This window comes from Athene cunicularia (genome assembly GCF_003259725.1).
Source record: "Athene cunicularia isolate RWA chromosome Z unlocalized genomic scaffold, athCun1 chrZ_part3, whole genome shotgun sequence".
Taxonomy (NCBI): Eukaryota; Metazoa; Chordata; class Aves; order Strigiformes; family Strigidae; genus Athene; species Athene cunicularia.
This window is the reverse complement of record NW_020799144.1, coordinates 15,974,404-15,987,017: the sequence shown is the minus strand read 5'-3', so window position 1 is coordinate 15,987,017 and position 12,614 is coordinate 15,974,404. Positions and strand designations below refer to the sequence as shown.

The window sequence follows — 12,614 nt, the reverse complement described above, 5'->3', positions numbered from 1 at the left end:
CAAGCCTTCACCACTTTACCCTTAACTTCACAACTTAGGGTTTGTGGGTTTTTTTTTCCACATTTTTTGTCCCTCACTAGCCTTTTGACTTCCTATGTTGAAAATGGTATGTAATTTCTTGCAGTAATTGTGATGGTGATACAACCCATGCATAAGCATCTTTTCCACTGTGAAAAAATGATCTGACAGATTTTTATCTAGTGGAAGATATTTTGTGTTATATGCTTAAGATATTTTCCGTCATGCAAAGGCATTTATCTGTTGATTGGTTAAAAATTTCAGATGTTAAAAAACCATTCGTTAGAGCTTTTTTCTCCTGTTGCCTCAACATAAAGTGTGTATACTTGTTTAAGCAGCATCCTTTGAAAAAACAAAAATCACAATGCAATAGGCAAATTTTGGTCAAACATTTAGTAATGACAGCTTTGTAAAAAAAAACCCAGAAGCTACACTGAAAAGTTAGTCATAAAAACTAAAACAGTATGAAGTGTCTCCACACTGCCTTCATGTGGAGAAAAATCTAACTTTGTGCCCTGTTTTAAGTCCATTTTTTAAGTCTGTCTCTGGTACAAAGCACTGACTCTGGCTTTGTCAAGACAGTGAAAGTATTTAAATTTTATAGTGGTAAGGGATTACAAGAACTAGAATAATGTAAACATAATATAAATGCACAGAAGCTAGAATAGATTCTTAATAATAATTGTTCTTCTGTAAACATACCTGTAGTTTCTTTCATGAGCTGATGAATAGAGGAGTAGCAGGACAAACACTGTGAAAATTGGTGTTTTTCTTTAAGCCTTACGATTATATAAACTCTTAGTTACCACAACTTTGTAGTTGTAAACATCTTTATGGTCTTTTCAGGAGATATCGTTTGTGTTTCTTCTGTGTAACCATTTTTCTTACAAAGAACATTTATTTTTTTCTGATTATTGTAAGCTCAGCCTATCTTCCTACCTCCTGGCATTCATCTGCCCTTCTGCCAACTCACGTTCCATTCACCTGTGTCAGCGAGTCAGTGTTGAGGGACAAGTGTGGAGAGCGCACAACACCTTCAGCAACTCGTTCAGTAGCTCTCCTATAAATGATGCCAAGCTATTTACTCCGTGTGTATTACACACTCAAATTAGTGAGCTGCACTTCATTAATGCATTGTCAGGCATTAGTGCATTGTCAGGCGCTCATCCCTTGGAATGAGGGTTGGTTTCTCTGTTTGTTTCTTCTTTTAAAATAAAGGTAGTGAAATGGTTTCCTTTTGCATTTAGTACTTCCCTACCATGTAAAGTTCGTTTCTTGTCTTTGTCTGACATGACTTAGTCCCTGGCCACTTGGACCTTCTTTCTTAATCATATTGCTGTTCTCCTGCCCTGACCTAAATCTTCTATACCTGCCTGGAATACTTAATTGACCTAATCCCCCTACTGACCTTCTAGTATTTTCTCCTACATAGAAGATCCATTCTGATGTGAGCAGCAAATCTTCCTTCATCAAAGTCTTTTCACCTTTTTTACTGTTTTTGAGAATTCACATAGGCTCATCCAGATTGTGTTTGTTTATTTATGCTTTTTAGGGGGATGTGTTTTAAAATGCAGTTTCTTTGTCTTTTATGTATTATTCTTTCCTAAGTAACTGTAGTCCAAACAGTGAAAGTGTGTAATCGTTGCAGAAATTGTAAATTTTTCTTAATAACTGTGTCGTTAAATAGCAATGTCTACAAAGAATATTCCATAATGGGTTCTTCTCTGCAATAACCCCTCTCTCCCCCAGTTTTATTTCTTAGTAGGCAGCTGCCAACAGCATGATTGATGCCCCACGACGCAGATAAACATGAACCCTGGCTCACAAACATTAGAAAAATCAAGTTACACGTGATGTAACCGGTGGGATAACATGTTGCATGTACTCTTTTCACCTTCTCTGCTGTTTGCTGTGCTTGTTGCCAGTACAGAGGGTAGGCAAAAGGTGTAGATGATTGTGGATGGAAGGAGAAAATCAAAATACTAAAGTTAGGAGAAAGAATGGCGTAACTTACAACAGGGAAGGTAATGAAGGTACAACAGGAACAAGCTAGTATCAGCATGCCCTTCAGTATGTTACAGTATGACGTTTTTTCACTATGTAACTGGTAGATTATGTGAAATTGTGACATACACCTATCAGACATAGATTTGTTGGTCAGGTGAGGTTAACAGAGTGTTGCAGTGGATCCTTTTAACTGTGTAGTTGTCCCCTGTTACAGTGAAACCCCCGTCATCAGCAAATCTTGCAGATAACTTGTATTTTTGCAACTTTGATTCTCATTCATCCCTAAGAATTCCAGTTCACTGCCTGAAGGCAACTTACCCTGGGATATTTAGTGTCTGTGAAGATTGTAGTAGGCGCATTCAGTACTAAAACAATGTGTTCACTGGTGGGGTTGTTTTTTTATTTTTTAATCAGAAATCACTGTCTGCTAGACTCAAAAAGCAGATGGCATTTACCAAAGAATAAATCTGAAATTAACTGTCAGAGTAATAGCAAACAGTAGATTGTATTAATGTAGTAACTAACTTCCTGCTGTGAGAAAGTGGGTTTCTCCTCAGATAGGCTTTGAGGTCTGTTTCAGTGCAAAATAAGGTGACCACCCACAATCCTTATTTTTCTCATTGAGTCTTGTGAAGAGTTCGTTCGGATGAAAAAGAAATTTTGCTTAATGACTGATCATTTCCCATCACACTGTCAGTCTTGGGAGTTAATAGAACTGGAGTTCCATTATTGCGAAGATCACTGTGTGATTCTGCTTGGCTTTTGTGTGCCCAGATACAAAAGTCATTCACCGATCCAGAGATACCGCTCTGTGCTAATGAGGGAAATGTTCCCTCAAGGAAGGAGGCATCGGTGTTCTTTCGTGATCTGTAGAGAATTGGTGAGGTCCTCCAAACACCTTTGTGAAAATAACCAAAGCATTGCAGAAAAAGCATCTAGACCTTTTACAGAAGGGGTGCTTTGGCAGTCCCTTATGTGCAGAAGCATAAAAGACTTCCTTTGAAGCAACTGACATAGATAAGGTCTCTCCCCCTTTTCTTCCACTTTCTCAGTGAAGCAATGACATTTATTAGTGTAGAAGGGTTTTGCTGTCAGCGGTGTCTCCCATCTGGAGTGCCAGTATTGACAGAAGGGCTGTGTGGTTAGCAACATTATTGCTCATAAAGATCATCAGTAAGGGCTGAAGTAAGAACAGGACTGAAATCCCTGGCTGGGAACAGAGCATCTTTTTGGGAAATGCTGAGGAGCATGAAAGCTTCCTTTGGGAAGGCACTATGAGCCCTTCTTTATAAGCACAAACTCTAAGGATGCCAGCTCTGTTTCTCTCATTTTCCTGCCTCCCCACTCCCAGCAGCATCCTCAAGGATTTATTAGGCAGACCAGAGTAGAATTTAGGTACCCAAAGTCCTACTCCCCTGTTGTTTTAGAGGTAAACAAAAGCCTTTTGCACAGCATCTAAGAAATTAATTTACCAGAAGAGCTGTTTGTACCAGCAGTCAATAGGATATGGACCTTCTCAGGTAATAAGAATATTATAACTGAAATGATTTTGAATTCAGCTCACTGGGGGATTCTGGAGACGGGTGGCCTTTGAGATTTGTCTCCTCTAGTGAAGATATCACTGTACTCTTGTCCGTCTGCAGGTAACTCTTCCCACGTTTTGGTGGTGGAAGGCTTAAACAAAGATGACTGTTCCACTTATGGGATTGTAAAGACAAGATGGCAGGAGAGGGAACAAAACGAAAAAAGAGCAGGATGAGGATTAATGGGGAGACTAATTAGGGGAATTGCATGTGTAGCATATTGGACATACATGATGTAAATCTTCCAAGGTGCATGGTAGATGCTGATTGAAATGTAGTAAATTAATCTGTCAGGTTTTAGTTTAAACATTTACAGTTGCTTGCAGGAACTGATTTGCTGCAATCTGTGGAGGCATAAAATAGGCCTTGGTGAATTAGAGGTGTTTCCTTATTTACATTATTCATATGCCAATTTTTTCTGAGCAAAATTTCCACCTCTTAGATTTTCAGGGTAAGTTTTATATTGGAATGAGCTTCTCTCTGTGAGAGGTGATATAGAATTAATCTGAAACACTGAAACAATGCATCTGGTTAAACGTGTATGTGTTCATGTGTCTGTGTAGAAATACATAGCATGGTATTATGTGCTATACATGGATTTTTCTTGAACAAGGTAAATTCTTTGCTAATCCAGCTAATTAATTTCAAAATATTTGTACAGAGTATTGACAGATTGAAGTATGATTATGCATTCTATACAAAAATTTCTGTATTTTTAAAAAATGTATAGATTTGGATCATGTTATAAGGAATTAAAAGGCAAATTATGTTACAGAAAGAATCCTTGATTATTTTTTTTTTTTCCCCAGTTTCCCTGTATACAGTATAGTTTAGAATTTTGCTGAACATGTGATTAGTGGAAATGAACTTGTGTTATATTTAGTCCTCAAAAGCATTCTGTTTCCCTTTATTTTTTAATTGATTCAGTGAAGCTCCTGCACTGTGATTTGGGTTTTAACACTCTGTTAGAAGGACCATTCTTCCCGGGCTGAGGAGAAAAATTTACATGTTTTCACAGGCAGTGATATTCTAAGATGGATTTTGATCAGTGTTTGACGAGTTAAATATGTTTTATCTGTTGGAAGGCTCAAGGAATTCACCACTCTGATGGGCCGTGCTTCAAATACCAGCTTAACTTTATTTATGGACCTTTCTATAGCCTTTAGTTCCTGTACCAATATTAGTCTTTACCTAAAAGTCTTAGTAATATAGTTAGCAATTCTTCCTTTTATAACTAAATATGTCAGCTAGCTGTCAGCTCTGTGATGTGCCTGATCTTCTCTCTTGCAGAATTCAATTCAGTATCAAACCCAAGTCATCTGAATAGCAATGCAAAATGCTGCCAGAATGTTACTCTGTTGTACTTTGTAATTTCCTCTTCATTTTTAAATTTTATGCTTGATAAAGCTGAAACTCTCACACACTGTTGCTTAATTTTATTTCTCATTAGTTGATATAGGTGAAATAATCAGTGTGAATGTTTCTGCTTACAATTTCAGTTTTAGCAAATATGCTACTTATTTAACTTGTCCAAACATGTTGAAGGTATTGAATTTTAAGGCAAAAACATTCACAGTCTGAAAAGGGAGCACTGACAAGTTCAGTCAAAAGGGAAAAGAAGAATAATTTATAAAAGGAACCGTAGATAATGATGCCAGCCAGTTGTTTTAAAGTGCATCTACCTCACCTTTAATGAATTAGATTTGTCAACAGCATATGTTTTATGCACTACTTCTAATGAAGTGGCATACCAGCACTACAGTGTACTTTGAGGTTTATTCCATCAAAGCTTTTTGCTGTCGTAAAGTAGACCTTTTTAAATAATAGATACTAAAAACTACATTTAAATAACATTAAGGTTGTGACACAAACACCAAATGACAAACTTCAGGCAATTCAAAGTTAGGGTTGACAACTTGTCATTAACTTGCATTGTTGCTTTTTTAAAAAGAAGCACAATTGCATGATTTAAGGATTGAATGTCAGACTAACTTTAAATTTCTTGGCTTTTGCAGGCTGGAGTTACAACCTTACTGTCATTTTTGATACAGCTTTTTGCACAGCCTGTTTTCAGAAAAGTAATAAAACAGTGGAAAAGGTACAGGCTTTGTTCTTAATTTAAAACACAGATGTGAAAGTATTGGTCAAAGAACAGGGGCTATCCCATTGTCAATTTACATACAGTTCTTTTAAGCTTCCTTTGCTCTTGTCTTTGCTGATTCTTCTACAAAACTTCTGAGTTAACAGGAATTTTAGTCCTGGGACCCTGGAAAGTGCTAAGAGTTCCCAGTCCTCTTCCACATAAAGTACCACTTTCTTTTCAATAAACAGTACTGAATAAAACAGGACTTTTAATACATATTTTGAAAAAAATATTTCTAATTACTTGAAATATTGTGAAACAAAAGCAGGTGAACAGGATACTTCCTGTTATTTCTTACATATACTTTCCCGTTTTTTTGTTGTTAAACAAAATGGAACTGTATTCAGGGATGTTAGCATGCACGTGTAAACACGATCCTTTCAGTTCCTCCGCAGAGGTGATTGCTCAAGGTCTGTAAGTCTAATGCAGGCAATCTATCATGTTCATCATAGCTTTGGCAATTTAATCTAGCATCAGCTGGCACTGCTGCCAAGTGGGGGCAAGCCTCTCGCTGCAGTCGCCCACCCCGTGCTGCCATCAGTGCTTAGCTGCATGGTAAAGGGGGATGCAACGCACACGCACCGGTAGGTGTCTGGTGCAGAAGGCTGGTGGGATATTTCTGCTGAGCTCGTTTGTAGCTGCCTGATCTGATTCATTGCGTGTCCACAGCCACTACGGGATGCAGCAGTCAATCTTTAGTTCTTTTAATACAGTCACAGAATTACAGAATCACAGGATGGTTTGGGTTGGAAGAGACCTTTAAAGGTCATCTAGTTCCCATGCCCCTGCCCCAGGCAGGGCCACCTTCCACCAGCCCAGGTTGCCCAAAGCCCCGTCCAACCTGGCCTTGAGCCCTTCCAGGGAGGGGGCAGCCACAGCTGCTCTGGGCAGCCTGTGCCAGGGCCTCACCACCCTCATGGGGAACAATTTCTGCCTTAGATCTCATCCAAATCTCCCCTCTCTCAGTTTAGAACCCTTGCCCCTTGTCCTGTCACTACAGGTCCTGGTAAAAAGTCTCCATCTTTCTTACAAGCCACCTTTATATATGGAATCTTCATCTCAGACTCCCACCTCTTCTGTTCTCTAAGCTGTGTGTTCTGCAAGTGGGTGACCACAAGGTAGATTACTGTCAATGAAATTACTGAGCTATGTGGACCTAGCCCAAGCATTTCCTATAGGTGCCTTATGCTGTCAGGGGAGATTCTGTGGCCTTTCAATTTCCCATCCTTTACATATCTTCTCTCCATTGATCTTATACACCTTTGAAAGAATGAAATGAAATGTTATGTAACACCATGGTTTGTATGGTCAGTATCAAGAGAAATGGAGGCTCCTGAAGTTAAAACTTGTTTTAACGTTTTGAACCTGGACTTTATTTACCAGTAGGAATTAAGAAGCATAGTGCCTTAATGTATAAGCAATTTTATGTAATACTTAAACAATTAGGATTTTTATCTGTGAAAATGATTGTTCCTCAAATACTACCTATGAGTAATTTTAATACCTTCTTTTTACATAGGACCATGGATGAACTATTGACTGAATGTTATGCATAGTCCCTTAAAACTGAAAGCAAGAAGATTTCAGTTACAGAGAGAACATATTGACAGAAGGTATGGGTTTATATAAATTGTACATTGATATGTGCTGAAGTTGACTTACTATAAACTATAAATGCCTTAAAAAGTTCTAATGGGGTGGTTAGGGGAGACCTGTGAAGTTTACAGGAAAGAGCTTACTGCTACTAGTCAAAGATATATATGAACTTTTATTGATTGTAGAAAATGTAGGAGATTTAATTTCAAGAGTTTATAAAGTTCTAAGTAAGCTTTGTTCAGATTACCCATTTTATAAATTCTTACCTCTCGACAACAGCTATAAAAAATGACTAGCTGTTTTAACTATGAAGAAATGGATAGGTATGAACTTTGGATTAGTGAAATTTTGTAAGAAGTCTGAATAGGGTATCTCTTTGTAGTAAGGACTTAAACGTTTATTGTAGAAGCTAACTGAGACCACTGGTTTTGAAATGCATATTTGCTTAGGTGCAACAGTCCCTAATATTTATTACGTTTGGAGCAGAATCCAGTCTGTTCTGTCATACACAGAAAACACTAATAAGCTCTACTTGACCCTGTGAAGAAACAGTCAGAAAATGTGGCCTATCTCTCAAGTTGTGTGAAACTCTTTTCTCAGAACAATCAATCAATTTCTCCACTTTTTTTATTACATTGCCATTAGTGTATCATAGTACAAAAATATAACTTGTAAAAACTTGTAATCGTTCCAGGAAGAAGTGGTTTGGGGAGCTATGTTATCCAGTAGGACATACAAAGAAGTGGATTATTTGGAATATCAATAGTAGGCTTTTCAGTGTTTTTAATTCTTACCACGGCATTTGACTGGGAGCATGTGAGTTAAGTAGGTAATGCAGATATAGGGGGTGGTGAGGAATACGGTTTGTTTTGGTTGTTTTCCTGTAATGAACTTATTCCTGGTGCACACTGTGTTAGAAAAAAACCCTGGAAAAATCATTCTAGTCTGCCTTGATATTAAAAATCAAATTATTTGTTCAGTGCCATTCCATGATACACACTTGAAAAGCAGTAGATTTTGATTCTCTTATTTGGAACAAACTTAAAATTTCTGAATAATGTTCAGCTCCAAAGATTAACGTGAGGCAGGATATTGTAATGTCAGTTATTACCAGCTGATCTAAGAAAAATATGTCGTTTCAATAATCGTTTTTCTATCCATGAACTCTTTCTTCATTATTCAGAATACATACCATTAACTACTTTTCTCATTGCATGTTTTGTTTGTGCTTGTAACATCCTCCACAGTGTTTCCTGGTGGTGTACCAGTGAAGAGAATCTTGGGTTGGGAGCACCTGCTGTTGTTTATTTTACAGATTAATAGAATAGGGTTGAAACTTCAAGGTTCACCATAGAACTCATATAAAAATAGATTTGGTCACATCTCGTGCTTCTTGAAGGATACTCTGCTAGAGTTGTTGCTATACTCAGTTTTAGGCAGTTAAATTAAAAAATATATAGATTGAACCTTAAAAATGTGATTGTAATATGTTTCCAGCTTGAATCTTACAAGGCTTATTAATTTTTAACTTTAAAAAAGTTGTAAAATGCTATAAAATTGATATAAGGAAAAAGAAATTTGCAAAAATGTTAATGTGACTCTAGAAAAAAGTTTTTACTCTTTTTTTTTTTTTTTTTTTTAAGTCTGTGGTGTCTCCCTCTCTTTCCCTCTAGAAGCTTGAAATGTTGTCTTCCTTAAAAAAAAAAAAATCAGATCTTTAATTTTCCGTCCAGTTTTGTTCTGCAGGAGAAGATTTATTTCATATGATAGGCAAGTAGTGCACATTGTTTACACGGTAGTTCCACTGCTTGGCTGGTTGCACAACTCATTTGAGCCTTGTAATTATGCAAGAAATAACACAGTGCGTGGTGTTCACTTGTAAGATATTTATGAACACTTGCCCTCTTAATCATGAAACCAAAGGCTAAGTGCTTTCTGCACTAGAGAATTTAATATAATATCTTTACAGTAGTTGTTTAAGTTGATAGGGAGGAGGAACCTCTTTCTGCACCACAAATCAGCTGAGTGTCTTTCCTTTTTTACACAGTAATTTATGGTCTGGTCTGGTTCCAAAGAAAGATCTGTTTTCCCCTGTGTGAGTGCATTTTGTTATGATTCCCTCTCCCACCTTTTAACACCGTTGCCTCTATCATATTTTGAAATAGTATTCTTGGCACAGCATCTTCCCAGAAGAGATGGTAAAATGTATTAGAGCTCTCCGTGAGTTTTCTTGAATCATACCCACATGGCATTTCCATGGCATATACAGACATAACAGTATAGAGGTAGATGAACTTCACTATGAAGGACAAGATGTTTCTTTTGGGAGCTGACATCTGCAGGACGGTCAGGTGCTCTCTGATAAGGACCTTCAGGCTGGAGTGTGAGAGTGTAATTGAAGACATCCCTGAGAAGACGGAAGTTCCTTTCACTATAACTATTCCTTTCTTTCCCTTTCTTTTCTTCTTCAGCGGCAACGGAAAGGTATTGCGGAGAAATATTCTTTAAGAGTGCCACGTGGTTATACGTTGGTTTTTGCTTTTGTATCATCATAGTTGTGCTGACTTGCACTTCCTGCCAAGAAATAAAGATGTAGCATTTGATAATGTACATTATCAAGTGAGACAAAACTGGATTGAAATACAGAGGATGCTCTGGGAAGATAAAGGCTACTTCTGAGCAACTAGTTGAAAAAAATCATTTATATATGTCTTATGAATTAGTAAGAAGCTCCTGTCTTAAAAAAAAAATAAAATAAAATCTAGCTTCCCTGATAGTCACAGCACTGCAAAGCAGTTAAACATGAGTTTTAGTTTTGTAGAATTATTTTGATTACCATTTAGTAGATGTGGTGTAGACATAGTTTCCTAGCAGTCAGTGTATTTGTACTTTAATATACCGTTCTACAGACGTCTTTCCTCCTTCCTTTGTGTTTGCTAGTGCTTAAACCCTAAATGAGATATAATCCTTTCTTTTTTAATGCATAAAGCTCACTGGTATCAGTTATGAGTTCTGCTCTGGATTCAGACTGATAGTTAACTAAAAGTCAAGACTAAGCACTACACTTAAAAGAGGCTTAAATCAATGTCCTTTTAATTAAAACTGAGGATACCACTCGTCTGTGTTAGTCATACAATTTTTTTTTTTCTTCTTTAAGTGGCCTTTTGAACAGATCCTTTTTTTAGAATAAAAGAACATACAGATCCAACCTGATGTGGACCAGTGGTAGAATCAATATACTGCTGAGTATCAAAATTGTGCTTTGACTAGCAGTGCTGAAGGAGACGGATACAGTAAGCTGTTAAAACTCTTCATTAGGAAGGAAAATGAAGTAAAAAGGCAAGCAGGAGGATGTCTGGCCATGAAGATGAGCTATCATGGAGAGCCAGTTGCCAGCCCAAACTTTTAAAAGAAAAAAGAAGATGCTGCTGTGTTAGTAGAAAGCAAAAATCTCTTGCTGTGAAACTCAAAATACCATCTAGGCATGTACCTCTGCATTTCATAGTGATTTTATGGATTCCTCAAAAATAGTCTTTTATTGTTTTGGTGTGTTCTGACTAGTTACCAAAGAATCTTTTAAACCAGCTTTGATTAGTCTTAAATACACCTGTGGATGGGACAGGCAATCTGAGGTATTTAAACAAATACTTCACATGAGGCTTCTGATGGGAAGCATCTCAGTTATTCTGTTTTCTTTTTTCATAGCTAGTAACACTTCAAAACCTGGTTGCAACTTTAAATAAGTCAAAATACTAAGAAGCAATAGACTTCCAGATGATTAGAGAGCCTGGTGTGTCTATGTGAAGAAAATATTTTCTATAAAAATGTATTATGCTTTGATTAATCCACATAAACTTCAAAAAGAACGCTAATTATACAATACTGTGCCCCATCAGAGAAATCAATTACTTTTAAACTGATATATGTGAAGCAGCGAGTTGTGTTATCAAGCTTACTTTGAAGACAAGCCAACAGAGAGGAAAATGATTACAGATGATATCCTTTTGCGGAAGCTTATTTGCCTTGAACATATTTCCTGTTGTCAAATGCTAACCTTTCTTAGACGGTTGCTGATGTGGTTGAATATAAAGTTGTCTTCCTTGAAATTCTGATTTATATTACATGTTAGCAACAAGCATTTGGTCAATCTTAGAAATGTAAAATGATCTTGAAACAGATCCTATGGGATCTACTAAATTGAAATTATTTGTATAATCTTTTTCTTAATTCAGTTAGCTTATGACATGCGGTTGTCACCTTTTGCAAGCAATTTTTTCTTTGACTTGAAAGTGCTGGCTTCTTTAAACACAATTACAGTTGTTGGTTTGCTAATCCTGTGAGTCAATCTACACTAAACAAGAAGCTTATCTCAAACCCTTGGCAGCTTCAGTGAAAATTAAAAAGCATGCTTTACTGTAGAGATTGTCAAGAGTGGAAATAATATTTGTCCAGTCGGACAGCTTGCTTTTGTAGTCACTAAATGAAAGTTGAGATTCTGTCTCTTCCTTGAAAGCTTCTGTGTCAAGAAGGTAATTTGGACTGTTTGTGGTTTGACAGGGATTATTAAAATCAGATGAAGTGAAGGGAAGGAAGTGTGAGAAAGCAAAATTGACAGTGACACTCTCTATTATTTGCAGCTTGGATCATGATGACTATGTTGATATGATAGATTCTAAATGTTAGGTTCGCTGTTGGGATATGTTAAGCAGCAAATACAGTAAAATGCAGTTATAGATGATTTTCCTGACTTAACACAAAGCCATCCGGCATTTATTTTCATTGGGAAATTTGATAGGGGGAGTGTAGCAGAAAATGAAAGACTAGAGGGGCAAATGGAAGGAAAAAAGGAGTGGTTCAGAAAGAATTTAATTTTCTCCTTTGTGAATTGATTTAAGCAGCAGCTGTCTATCCATTTTTCTGAGTTCGTACAGCTTGCTAGTGTACTTTGGAGGGAATAAAATTGAGGATTAAGAATTGATGGAACAGGTCATAAAATTTATTTTTCCAATGATGTGAATTTTGGTAGGAATTTTTTAGCATTAATAGTTTTGCATAAAGTGAGCCCAAGTCATAAAGATTGCTGTTTCACATCAATTTTTCATTACTTGCATCTTGCATGTTATTTTTAAATAGTGATCTTTTCTGCCACTTTGAGATAAATAATTGAAAAACTTAAATTATTGCAATATTCATATAACTGAATTTTTAATTGCTGAAGATACATTAGCTGCACACTGTATGCATCTTTTGGTGTCTAGTGAATATGC

At 36.8% G+C, this 12,614-nt stretch overlaps 1 protein-coding gene across 1 annotated transcript in view; it reads left to right on the top strand.

The window, feature by feature from the left end:
- The first annotated feature begins 4,897 nt into the window (after window positions 1-4,897).
- Window positions 4,898-12,614, top strand: part of KIAA0825 (KIAA0825 ortholog) — a 255,047-nt gene continuing 247,330 nt past the window's right edge. The window contains exons 1-2 of the mRNA XM_026866727.1: window positions 4,898-4,975; window positions 7,271-7,364. The gene's annotated coding sequence lies outside the window, so the exon portion shown is untranslated. The remainder of the gene's footprint in view (window positions 4,976-7,270; window positions 7,365-12,614) is intronic.